This window comes from Phacochoerus africanus, chromosome 7 (genome assembly GCF_016906955.1).
Source record: "Phacochoerus africanus isolate WHEZ1 chromosome 7, ROS_Pafr_v1, whole genome shotgun sequence".
In the NCBI taxonomy this organism is placed as follows: Eukaryota; Metazoa; Chordata; class Mammalia; order Artiodactyla; family Suidae; genus Phacochoerus; species Phacochoerus africanus.
The window spans coordinates 4,981,158-4,992,937 of record NC_062550.1 but is presented as its reverse complement, the minus strand read 5'-3'; positions in this window follow the sequence as shown (position 1 = coordinate 4,992,937).

The following is an 11,780-nucleotide window of genomic DNA, read 5'->3' as shown; positions in this document are numbered from 1 at the left end:
AAGAGGAAGCCGGCTGCACAGAGTCGACTGGAGTTTGGTGTTTCTCTCAGCGTTAGGCTGGAGCGGTGGGTTGGGGGGAGAACCACGGAGATGAAGCTTCATTCGCAGCCCATCCTGTCAGGGCACCTGCCGTCACCATGACGGGTCACTGTGACGTTGGCCTCCATCACCTGGCTCAGGTGTGTTTGTCAGGAAGGTTCTCTTAAAAAATACTCTTTTAGGGAGTTCCCGTCACGGCTCAGTGGGTTAGGAACCTAACTGGTATCCATGAGGACGCAGGTTTGATCTGTGGCCTCGCTCTATGGGTTAAGGATCCAGCGTTGCTGTGAGCTGTGGTGTAGGTTGCAGGTGTGGTTGGGATCCTGTGTTGCTGTGGCTGTGGTGTAGACCGGCAGCTGTAGCTCCGATTCGAACCCCTAGCCTGGGAACTTCTATATGCCATATGAGTGGCCCTAAAAAGCAAAAAAAAAAAAAAAAGAAAGAAAATTATTTTAAGAAAAACACGGGTGAGATAGAAAAGGTGTGTATTCTTTACCAATTTAAGGCTGATGCAAACTTTTTGTCTTTTTAGGGCCACACCCGAGGCGTGTGGAGGTTCTCAGGCTAGGGGTCCAAGCGGAGCTAAAGCTGCGGCCTACATCACAGCCACAGACATGCCAGATCCAAGCCGCGCCTACACCAGGGCTCACGGCCACACTGCATCCTTAACCCACTGCGAGAGGCCAGGGATCAAACCTGCGTCCTCATAGATGCTAGTCAGACTCGTTTCCACTGAGCCACGATGGGAACTCTGAGGCCGATGCAGTCTTAATGTTTCTCCTAAGATGTGTACAGAAACCTCTACAGCTGGCCTCCTTCGTGAAGGAGATGGAAAGGCCAAGACAGCCTGGATAACAGGTAGAGTCAATTTGAACTGCAAACACAGCCCAAAGGATTGGTAAATGCCAGGAAGATGCGCCTCGGGACTTGACAGCTCGCAAACGGGGCTGCCGGCGCCTGTCGGAGCCTGGATGACTCAGGAAGGCCACAGTGACAGGACTGACTCAAGCTCGTGATTCCTTTGCCAGTTCCTGACGGCTCCGTGGGGAAACGAGTCACGTGTCTCTGAAATTCCTAAGGTACCGCTAGACGCACAGGCACAAGGCTTCAGAGTAAAGGAGGTTCTATGCTCTGTCCAGGAATTTAAACTTCTACGTAAAACACAGTTCTCTCAAATAGTCCAGATGACTCTTTCCAAATAATTGGCAGCAGCATTTTTTTTTTTAAATCAAGCATTTTAAAAATGTTTACATTGCTTCAAGAATGACTATTCTTATATGCAGATCTGTGTGAGTTCCTGATCTGGCTGAGTGGGTTAAGAACCCGACTAGTGTCTATGAGGATGCAGGTTCGATCCCTGGCCTTGGTCAGTGGGTTAAGGAGCCGGTGTTACCAAAAGCTGAGGCATCACTCACAGAGGAGGCTCGGATCTGGCGTTGCAATGGCTGTGGTGTAGACTGGCAGCTGCATCTCCAATTCAACCCTTAGCCTGGGGACTTCCGTATGCTGCGGGTGTAACCATTTAAAAAAAAAGAAAATCTGCATTAGTGGCAAAGAATCTGACTGTTAAAGGAGCAAAAATTTGTCAGGAGACATTACTCTTGTGTTGATATATTTTGGCCAATTAAAAATGTAAAACCAGGAGTTCCCATCATGGCTCAGTGGAAATGAATCTGACTAGTATCCATGAGGATGCAGGTTCCATCCCTGGCCTCGCTCAGTGGGTTAAGGATCCATGTTGCTGTGAGCTGGGGTGTAGGTCCCAGACGCGAGTCAGATGTGACGTTGCTGTGGCATAAGCTGTAGAGACATGAGGAAGGCCAGAGGGACTAGGAGGGGCCCCTGGTGGCCCCCATCCCAGCCGGGGGACTGGCTGACTTCCCTAAGCGTGGCCCACTCTCCTCCAAACGTGTGGGATGGGATCCCGCTGGGATGCGCCCCCGGCTCCCTGGGGCTGGCTGTGGATGGACAGTCCAGGATCAAGCCCAGCTCCACAGGGCCACATTCTCTGGGGGCTCTGGGAGACCCTCTTCCATGCCTTTCTCTCGCTTCTGATGTCGCGTGGAACCCTTGGCGCGTGGAACCCTTGTCGCATCCTGGCTCATGGACACAGCATCCCATCTCTGCCTGCGTGTCTGCACCGGCTCTCCCGGGCTGTGGACTAAGGCGGAGGCCCTATTTCCATATGAGATCACAGTCCCAGGTAGGGGAGTGGGGCTTCAACTTGTTTTGGGGAAATAATTCCGCCGTCACATGCGTGGGGAGGAGGGGAGGGGGCGGCGGCGAAGAGGCTGTTCTTTCAGGAGCATCAGGAATGAAGAAGAGGCAGAAGGGGCAGGGGGCCAGGAGGGACGCCACCCTCAGCCTGGCCTTTGGAGCCTCGTTCTGGTGACAGTGGCCCCTTTACTAAACAAGGAGCTGCGTTTCAAAGGGAGACCTTTAAACCAGGGTGGGGGGACGCCTGAGCTGGCTCACAAGGGCCCCTGTGTCCTTTGCTGTCCAGCTGGCCTGTGGCGCCTCCTCCCTCGAAGGGGTGTGCGTCCTATCCCACCGCCCGGCTCCCACCCTGTCTGTCTTTTGTGGAAGGGGGAGGACGGGAGGGTTGTCAGCACATGGTTTTTGTTTATTTTATTATTTAATTTTTAATTTAATTTAATTTTATTTTATTTTGCCTTTTTCAGGGCCAGACCCTTGGCATATGGCAGTTCCCAGGCTAGGGGTCAAATCAGAGCTGCAGCCACAAGCAGCGCCAGACCCTCAACCCACCGAGCAAGGCCAGGGATGGAACTCGTGTCCTCGTGGATACTAGTTGGGTTCGTTACTGCTGAGCCACAGTGGGAACTCCTAATTCTAATTTTTTTTTAATTTTATTGTAGTTGATTTATAATGCTCTGTCCATTTCTGCTGTAAAGCGCATGCTTTTTAAAAAGTAATTATTTGAAACGAGTAGCTGCCTAGTTTAAAAGTACGTTGCAAGTGCCAGAAAGCTCTGGGGCCCAGGCCTGGTCACTTGGGGTCGTCCTGTGTTCTATTTATTGTAAGATCCGTGCTGGGCATCTTTTCAATACAGCTGATACTTTAAAGGGGAGTCTTTTGGAGTTCCTGCTGTGGTGCAACGGGGCTGGTGGTGTCTCTGCAGCTCCAGGACGCAGGTTCAATCCCCAGCCCAGCACTGCGGGTCGAAGGATCCAGTGTTGGCAGCAACTGCAGCTCAGATCTGATCCCTGACCTGGGAACTCCACATGCCACGGGGCAGCCCAAAATGCAAATAGATAAATAAAGGGGAGGCTCCTTGGCTTCACACATTTTGAAACTTCTGAGAAAACAAGCAGTCGTGTCCCTGGGGGGCAACTTTCTTATCCCAGACGTCCGCAGTGACCCTTTAATGAAAGCCTGTTGTATGGCCTTGCCGCTCAGAGTGACACAGGAACCGAAGAGCCAGAGGTGTGGGCTTCATTTGAGTGCATTAGAAATGCAGTCTGGGGAGTTCCGTTGTGGCTCAGCAGTGATGAACCTGACTGGTATCCATGAGGACGCAGGTTCGATCCCTGGCCTCGGCAGTGTGGGTTAGGATGATCCCGCCTTGCTGTGGCTGTGGTGTAGGGTGGCAGCTGCAGCTCCGATTCAACCTCTAGCCTGGGATCCTCCATATGCCGTGGGTGCGGCCTTAAAAAGAGAAAAGAAGAAGAAATGCAGAGTCTGGGGCCCAGCCCTCCTCCCCCGGGACCCACGGTTTCTCAGGTCCGCGGGTGACCTGTGTGCCTTCAAGGCTGGAAGAGGCCTGGGGGTCTGGAGTCAGTCTTTGATTCCTTCCGCCCTTTCCTCATAGCCCAGACCCCACCCCTCCCCACCAGCGTGGACTTTGCCAGGCCCCCTTCCCAAACCGGCAGCCGGAGAGCAAGTCTTGGAAAAACTCTTCCTAACAGTTGCTTGTATTCCCTGCCTCACCTCCCTTCTCACTGCCTCATTGCCAAATCCGTCACCTGGGCGGAGGAAGAAAAAGCCATAAGGCCTTTGCATCCGTCAATAAGAGCCCTTCTGCGCCGATGCACGCGTCACAATAATTCCAAGCGACAGGAGTCATCTCCGGCAGTAATTACCACCGGCCTCCTGTCATCCATCCTCTGCTTTCTGTCCATCCATCCATCCATCCATCTGTCCACCCAGTGAACGCTGATTGAGCTCTGAGTGTGGGTGAGGCTCCGAGGCTCCGTGTGGGGTACAAAGGAGAGCGGATGCTGCCTGTCTGGAGGGAAGGGGTCAGCTGGGAGCTCCTGGAAAGCTGGAGGCGGGAATAATGGAAGGATGGGAAGGAGGGTGGGGAGGGGTTGGAGGCTGAGGATGGGGGGGGGGGGAATTGGGAGGAGGGTGGGGCTCCTCTAGGGGGCTGTTTAGTCTCTGTTCTTCCATCTTTGGCTTCTGCGTCCATCTCTTTCCTGTTACTTCTCCCCCAGGAGAGGCTGAGTCCCCCCCCACCTCCCGCCCCCACCCCGAGGCAGCGCCTTTCAGTTAATCGCATTACCTTCACTTTCAGGGCCTGATTTATTTGGGGTCTTAGACACAAGCTTCCAAAAATGGTGGTAAAGGAGTTCCCGGTGTGGCTTGGCAGGTTAAGAACCGACTCGTATCCATGAGGATGCAGGTTCGATCCCTGGCCTCGCTCAGTGGGTTAAGGATCCAGCATTGCTACAAGCTGCAGCAAAAATTGCGGGCTGCAGCTCAGATCCGATATTGCAGTGGCTGTGGTGTAGGCTGGCAGCTGAAGCTCTGATTCTCCCCCAACCTGGGAACTTCCATACACGGCAGGTGTGGCCTAAAAAGAAAAAAAAATGTGGTAAAATACTCATAAAATAAAAGTCCCCGTTTCAGCCATTTAAACGCACCCCTCGTGGCTTTAAGTCCATTCACTGTCACGCAGCCATCGCCACCGTCCACAGTCGGAACTCTTCATCGTGTGATGCTGAAATTCTGTCCCCATTAAACTCACGCCCTAAGCTCCACCCCACCCCCACCATTCTACTTTTTGTGTCTATGAACTTGACTCCTCTTGACACTTCATGCGAGTGAAAGCACACGGTATTTGTCAGTGTTAGTCCTGTTGTGTCTGGCTCATTTCACGGAGTAGAGTGTCCCCAAGGAGCATCCGGGTCGAGACTCTCACGTGTGTGTGGTACCAATGGACCACGTTTTGTTGATCCGTTCTTCTGTGATGGCCAGTCGCCTGTTTCTACCTTAAGAGACAGGCTTTCGTGATGCATCAGTCGTTACTGAATATCTAGTTTGTGGAAGGCATCATGCATGTAGGAAAAAACTCATTTTGCATTTTTCTTTCAGAGTCCAAGAAAATAGCAGCATTTAGTTGGAGAGAAGTGGTTCAGTTTTGTTTTGTTTTGTTTTGTTTTCGTTTTAAGACTGCACCTGTGGCATATGGAAATTCCCAGGCTAGGGGTCAAATTGGAGTCATAGCCACTGGCTTATGCTATAGCCACAGCAACACCAGACCTGAGCTGCATCTGCGTCCTACACCCCAGCTCATGGCAATGCCCGATCCTTAACCCACTGAGCGAGGCCAGAGATGGAACTCACATCCTCATGGATACTAGTGGGATTCTTAACCGCTGAGCTGCAAATGGGAGCTCCAGGGGAAAAGTGTTTTTCAGTTGCAGTTGACGGGCTGACTTCTGTGACTCTTTCCAGGTTGTATAACAGGATGCATGCTGCATGGTCGGCCACTTGGAGGGCGAGAGCCCAGGCTGCTGATGCCATTGTGTTTCTTTCTCTTTTTCTTTTTTTGACCGCACCCTCAGCATGCGGAAGTTCCGGAGCCAGGGATCGAATCTGCACCGCAACGGTGACCTGAGCCACAGAAGTGACAAACGGATCCTTAACCCTCTGGGCCACCAGGGAACTCCGTGCTGTAGTGTTTCTGAGGAAAAAAAATCCATATTTTAGTAGTCCTTTATAATAAATATTTAAATAGCACTGAGGGTCCAATAGCCTTTCCAAACCTTGCATTTTGCAAATTTCCTTGCAAATTTGAAATTGTGACAGTCTTAAGATACGTTACCATAGAGAGGAGAGCTTCATAGCTTAATCGTTTCCCGATTCCAGAGCATCATTTGCCTGCCGCTGCTCTGCCTCCGAGTCTGAGGGACGAACAACGGTAGGTGTGCTAGGTGGAGAATCATGGAACATATTTTAATGGGCGCGTCGTGAACCCGAACAGATGAAAATGTGTCCCACTCCTGCAGGAGACTCTGCTTTTAACCGAAGACCATTCGCTTCCTGTGCGCACATCCACTTTCTTGATCAAAATGCCTTCTACTTAGTTCTGAGGTCCGTTCCGTTTGCTCAGCGTAGACCTCAATTTGTTATTGTTTGTACTGCCAGATAGAAAGGCAGAGTTCAAATCAACTATTTCCCCTCGACAAAGTGTTTGAGGATTAGAAGTTGGGCTTCCATGAAGACTTAAATATGTATAAAATGTGTATATGCAGACACACACACGTTGGTACAAGGTACACACATATGAACATAGGGTTCTTTCTTTCTTTCTTTCTTTCTTTTTTTTTTTGAGGGCCACACCTGCGGCATATGGGAGTTCCCAGGTCGAATCAGAGCTACACCACAGGATCCTTCAACCCACCGAGTGAGGCCAGGGATGGAACCCACATCCTCAGGGATACTAGTTGTGTTCTTAACCCACTGAGCTGCAAAGGGAACTCCCCCACATAGTTTTTTTTTTTTGAATTGAAGTATAGTTGATTTATAATATCATGTTAGATTCTGCTGTACAGAAAAGTGGTTAAGTTATACATAGATACATTTGTTTAAAAATATTTTCTTCTATGGTGGTTTATCACAGGCTATTGAATATAGTTCCCTGTTTTATAGAGTAGGATCTTGTTTTTTAATCTCTTCTGTATAAGTTAGTTTGCATCTGCTAACCCCAAGTCCCAGTCCATTCCTCTCCCCTGCCCTTGCCAACCACTAGTCTAGTCTCTATGTCTGCGACTCTGTTTCAGTTTGATAAAAGTTTATTTGTGTCATATTTTAGAGTCCACATATAAGTGATAGCATATCATATGTGTCTTTCTCTTTCTGACTTACTTCACTTCCTGTGATCATCTCTAGGTCCATCCATGTTGCTGCGAATGGCATGATTTCATTCCTTTTTATGGCTGAGTAATATTCCATTGTGGGTATGGACCACATCTTCTTTATCCACTCCTCTGTTGATGGACATTTAGATTGTTTCCATGTCTTGGCTATTGTAAATAGTGCTTCTGTGAACACAGGGGTGCACGCATCTTTTAAAATTATATTTTTGTCCAGATATATTGCCCAGGCGTGGGAGTACTGGCTCATATGGCAACTCAATTTTTAGTTTTTAGAGGAACCTCCATAGTGTCTTCCAGAGTGGCTGCATCCCCTGACACTCCCACCAGCAGTGTAGGAGGGCTCCCTTTTCTCCACACCCTTGCCAGCATTTGTCCTTTGTAGATTTCCGAATGAGTGGCCATTGTGACTGGTGGGAGGTGGTACCTCACTGTAGGTGTGATTTGCGTTTCTCTAAGAACTAGAGACGTTGAGCATCTTTTCCTGTGCGTGTGGGCCATCTGTATTGTACCTTGGGTTTTTAAAATCGCTAATTCCCTCGCCACGAGAATGGAGACGCCACTGGACAGGGCTTCTTGCTTTTGTGCGTAGTGTGTCCCAACGCCTGGGACCACGCCTGACACAGACTTTGGCACCCAGGGTTTGTAAAATGATGAAAAAGCACAACCTGCTTTTCCACTGAACACGTCACGGTGGCGTCACACGCCGGTCAGGTGCTCCACCCTGCTGCACAGGATGCTCCGAGGTGCCGCTGGACACCCCTTCAACTATGTCATCACAGGTGTCCATCGTGGGAGCATTTAGGTGGTCCCCATTTTCCAGAAAGACAAGCCATAATGCCATATGATCCTACCTTGGTACAACAGTGTGGAAAGTTTTACAGACTAAATTCCAGAAAAAGTGGAATTGTTACGACCCACTTCGGCAGTGCATTCATGATGATTTCTACTGCCGAGGAAGAGGTTGTGTACTCCCTTAGAGTTCAAAACCACAGGATCTGAACCCCTGGAACCTTTTTAATAATGAACAAAATTATTTCTTAGCTGCCTCTGTGGAAGGTCCTGGGCCAGGGGTCGAACCCATGCCACAGCAGCCGTAACCGGAGCCACAGCAGCGATAACACCTAGCAATGCAAGATCTTTTAACCCAGCGCACTAGGCCTGGGATCGAACCCACACCTCCACAACAACCCGAGCCCCTGCAGTCAGAGTCTGAACCCACTGCACTATGGCGGGAACGCCACAATGCCTGATCCTTCCTTATCCAGCAGGGAACTAGACCACCAGGGAGCTCCATCACTGGGACCTTTTAAGCATTGATTCTTGGTGGTTCCACCATCGTTACCACTCTTAGGACGTTCAGGCAAAAATGTTACAGTAAGTGAAATGCAGTTTTGGCACAGTCTGCTTCCAAAGCCTGTTTGGTATGGCCTGTGAACTAAGAACGGGCCGACGTTTTAAATGCTTTGGAAAAAAAAAATCAAAAGATGAACATTTCGTGACACATGAAAATGATATGAAATACACGGGTCTGAGAACAAGATGGACTTGTACTGAAACAGCCACACTCATCTGTTTATGTATCGTCCGTGGCTGCTTTCAGATTGTGACAGCAAAGCTGAGTCGCTGTAACAGGTCGTGTGGCCCCCAAACTGTAAAATATTTCCTGTCTGATCCCTGTCTTCCCAGCCCCAGTGATATCTTGTGCTGTGGTGGCCAAGTCTCCCGCTCCCGCCAGCAGCAAACTCATGGCCCCCAAGTGCCCCCACCCTTCCCCGTTCTCCCTCCACCAAAAGCACAGCTCTCATCCTCTTACTGAGCCCAAGTTAGGTGGGAGAAAAAAAGCAAAGCCTTTTATTTTGCAGGCAGGTGATGCATATATGGCAAATGAATGGCGGAAGAAATTTAGACTAAAGTGTGAATGTCTAGTAGGCCTGGCCTTGATTCGCCCATCCATATAAAAGGTACCAGCATCTTTCAAGGAACTTGCTCTCTGAAAGCCAGGGGTCTGTCTTTTTTTGAAGGGGCCATAATCTTTTAGGGGACTTTACTAATTTCTTCTCCGTGGGAAACTCTAGCTTGGTGCCAATCTCTCACTCATCCATCCTCTCTAAAATACAGGAACAAAGCGTATATGCAGTTTAATTTGCCTACCACGCAAAAAGAACACTCAGAGGAGTTGCCAATACATGTAAATCCCACTTCCCTTGTTTCAAAGTTTGCTGATGTTTCCAAAATCGCTTGAGTGAGAGGCTGTTGATCACTGCACTCAGGGATTCGTGTTTACCTCACATGTGGTTCGGGAAAAAGTGTAACCACCACAATTTAAGATTCCAGGCAAGTGTGGTCATCTTTTCACACTACTAGCATTTAAAGTGAAAAAAACCACAATTTCCTCTCTTGCTAAATTAGCAAACTGATTAAATCACACTGTTCCAAAGACAACTGGGATATTATGATCACATCGAGCTTGAAAATGCTGCCCCAGGAGTTCCCGCTGTGGCTCAGCAGGTTAAGAACTCGACAGAGGGTCCGTGAAGATGTAGGTTGGATTCCTGGCCTTGCTTAGTGGGTTAAGGATCTGGCATTGCTGTGGCTGTGGCGCAGGCCAGCAGCTGAGGCTCAGATTTGACCACTAGCCTGGGAACTTCCATATGCCTCAGGTGTGGCCATAAAAAGAGAAAAAAAAAAGAAAATACTGCCCCATAGGGCAGGAAGATTGCATCAGGAGTGCAACCTGGAGAAAGTCATGCGTTTTCTCTATCACCGAATCAATTCAATCTTTCCGTCACTTCCGTACACTTCTGCCTCCCTGGCACTTGCTAGGAGGTTTTAAAATGAGCAACACAAGGAAACACCTCGCAGTCTTAGCCCTCTCTTGACTGCGCTCTCTTTCCTCTCCACAAGAGTTAGAGGCTGCGTTTCGTTTTTTGAAAGATACCTCTTCTTTTTAGTTTTTCGGAAGGGAAATGAGAGAAGGCAGGCAGCTTTAAAAACTAAGTGCTTCCAGCACTGCCGTATTATCACAGGAGACTCATCGACAGGAAAGGAAACCCAAACGTGGGTAAGGTACCCAAATTATCCTGCCTAGAGGTGTCATTGATTTATTTTCTCTTCCCCAAGAGTTTATGGAGGTATCATTAATGCACAGAGAAAGGCACGGCTCCCCAGGGTAAAACCTGGGTATCAGCCTCTGTGACTCCCGGAACCAGTCCAAGACATGCATCCCGTGCGTCCCTGGCATTTCCTGGTGCCCGCCTCCAATCAAGACCCTCTCCCCGGAGGGTGACCACGCTCAACATGAAAAAGAGGCCACCTGTTGTTGAATTTCAGCTAAGTGGCTTCTCCCCGTGTGCATTCTTGCACCTGACTCTGTCTCTCCACGTGGTTGAAATACATCCCCTGTTGCTTTTATAGCTTGCTTGCTAGTAGTCCAGTATATGCATATACCATTGGTTTATCTGTCCTCCTGTCTCCTTGCTTGTAAGGCTGTTTGGTTTGCTTCTGCTGAGGTCTTAAGACTGGTCCCCTCTGTTTGCATTGCCTAGTGCCTGACCCTTCGTGGGGCAGACCGAAGGAGCAGCAAGAATTGAGACTGACAGATGACACGGTGCAGGCCCCCGCCCAGGGCCTGGAATGTTTGTTCCTTATTTATTTTGTTTTTTTTTGGGGGGGGGCCCACACCCTCGGCATGCGGAAGTTCCTGGGCCAGAGATGGAACTTGAGCCACCGCAGTGACCAGAGAGCCACAGCAGTGACAACACCAGATCCTTAACCACTGGGCCACCAGGGAACTCCTGTTCCTTATTCTTAATTAAGCTAATAAGGAACTGGACTCTGGAAGCCCGAGTTCAAAAGCACATTGAATGGTTTTTCTCTAATGGGGGCAGCTGCATGGAATCTGATTTGCACAATGATTGTCCACGTGTAAAATGCACGCCGAGCAACAGCACCGGCTACAGGCGTGACACATGCTAAGAGGTGGAGGGCTGAGCAGGTGAAGCCAGAAGCTAAGATCATATTTCTGCTTCTCATTAAATTCTCTCTTTTTCTTTTTAATGGCCCCACCCGAGGCATATGAAAGTTGCTGGGATAGGGGTCAAATCATATCCGCTGAGGCCTATGCCACAGCATGTGGGCAATAATGGATCCTTAACCCACTGAGCGAGGCCGGGGATAGAACCCCGCATCCTCATGGACACTATGTCGGGTTCTTAACCTGCTGAGCCACAATGGGAATCCCACATTCTCCGTTTCTTATTAACAACCAACACTTTCCAACCTTCAAGTGACTAGAGATGGTGGCTGCCCTGAAAGCAATTCGGCTCCAGAGAGAAGCCTGGGTAAATTGCCAGGAGTGGGGAATATTTCAGGGGTGTCAATCGGGGTCCCTCCAGGAGTTCCCAATGTGTCCCAGTGGAAAGGAATCCAACTAGGATCCATGAGGATGCGGGTTTGGTCCCTGGCCTCACTCAGTGGGTTAAGGATCCAGCCTTGCTGTGAGCTGTGGTGTAGGTCGCAGATGCTGCTCAGGTCCCAAGATGCTGTGGCTGTGGTGTAGGCTGGCGGCTGTAGCTCCGATTTGACCCCTAGCCTGGGAACTTCCATGTGCTGTGGGTGCGG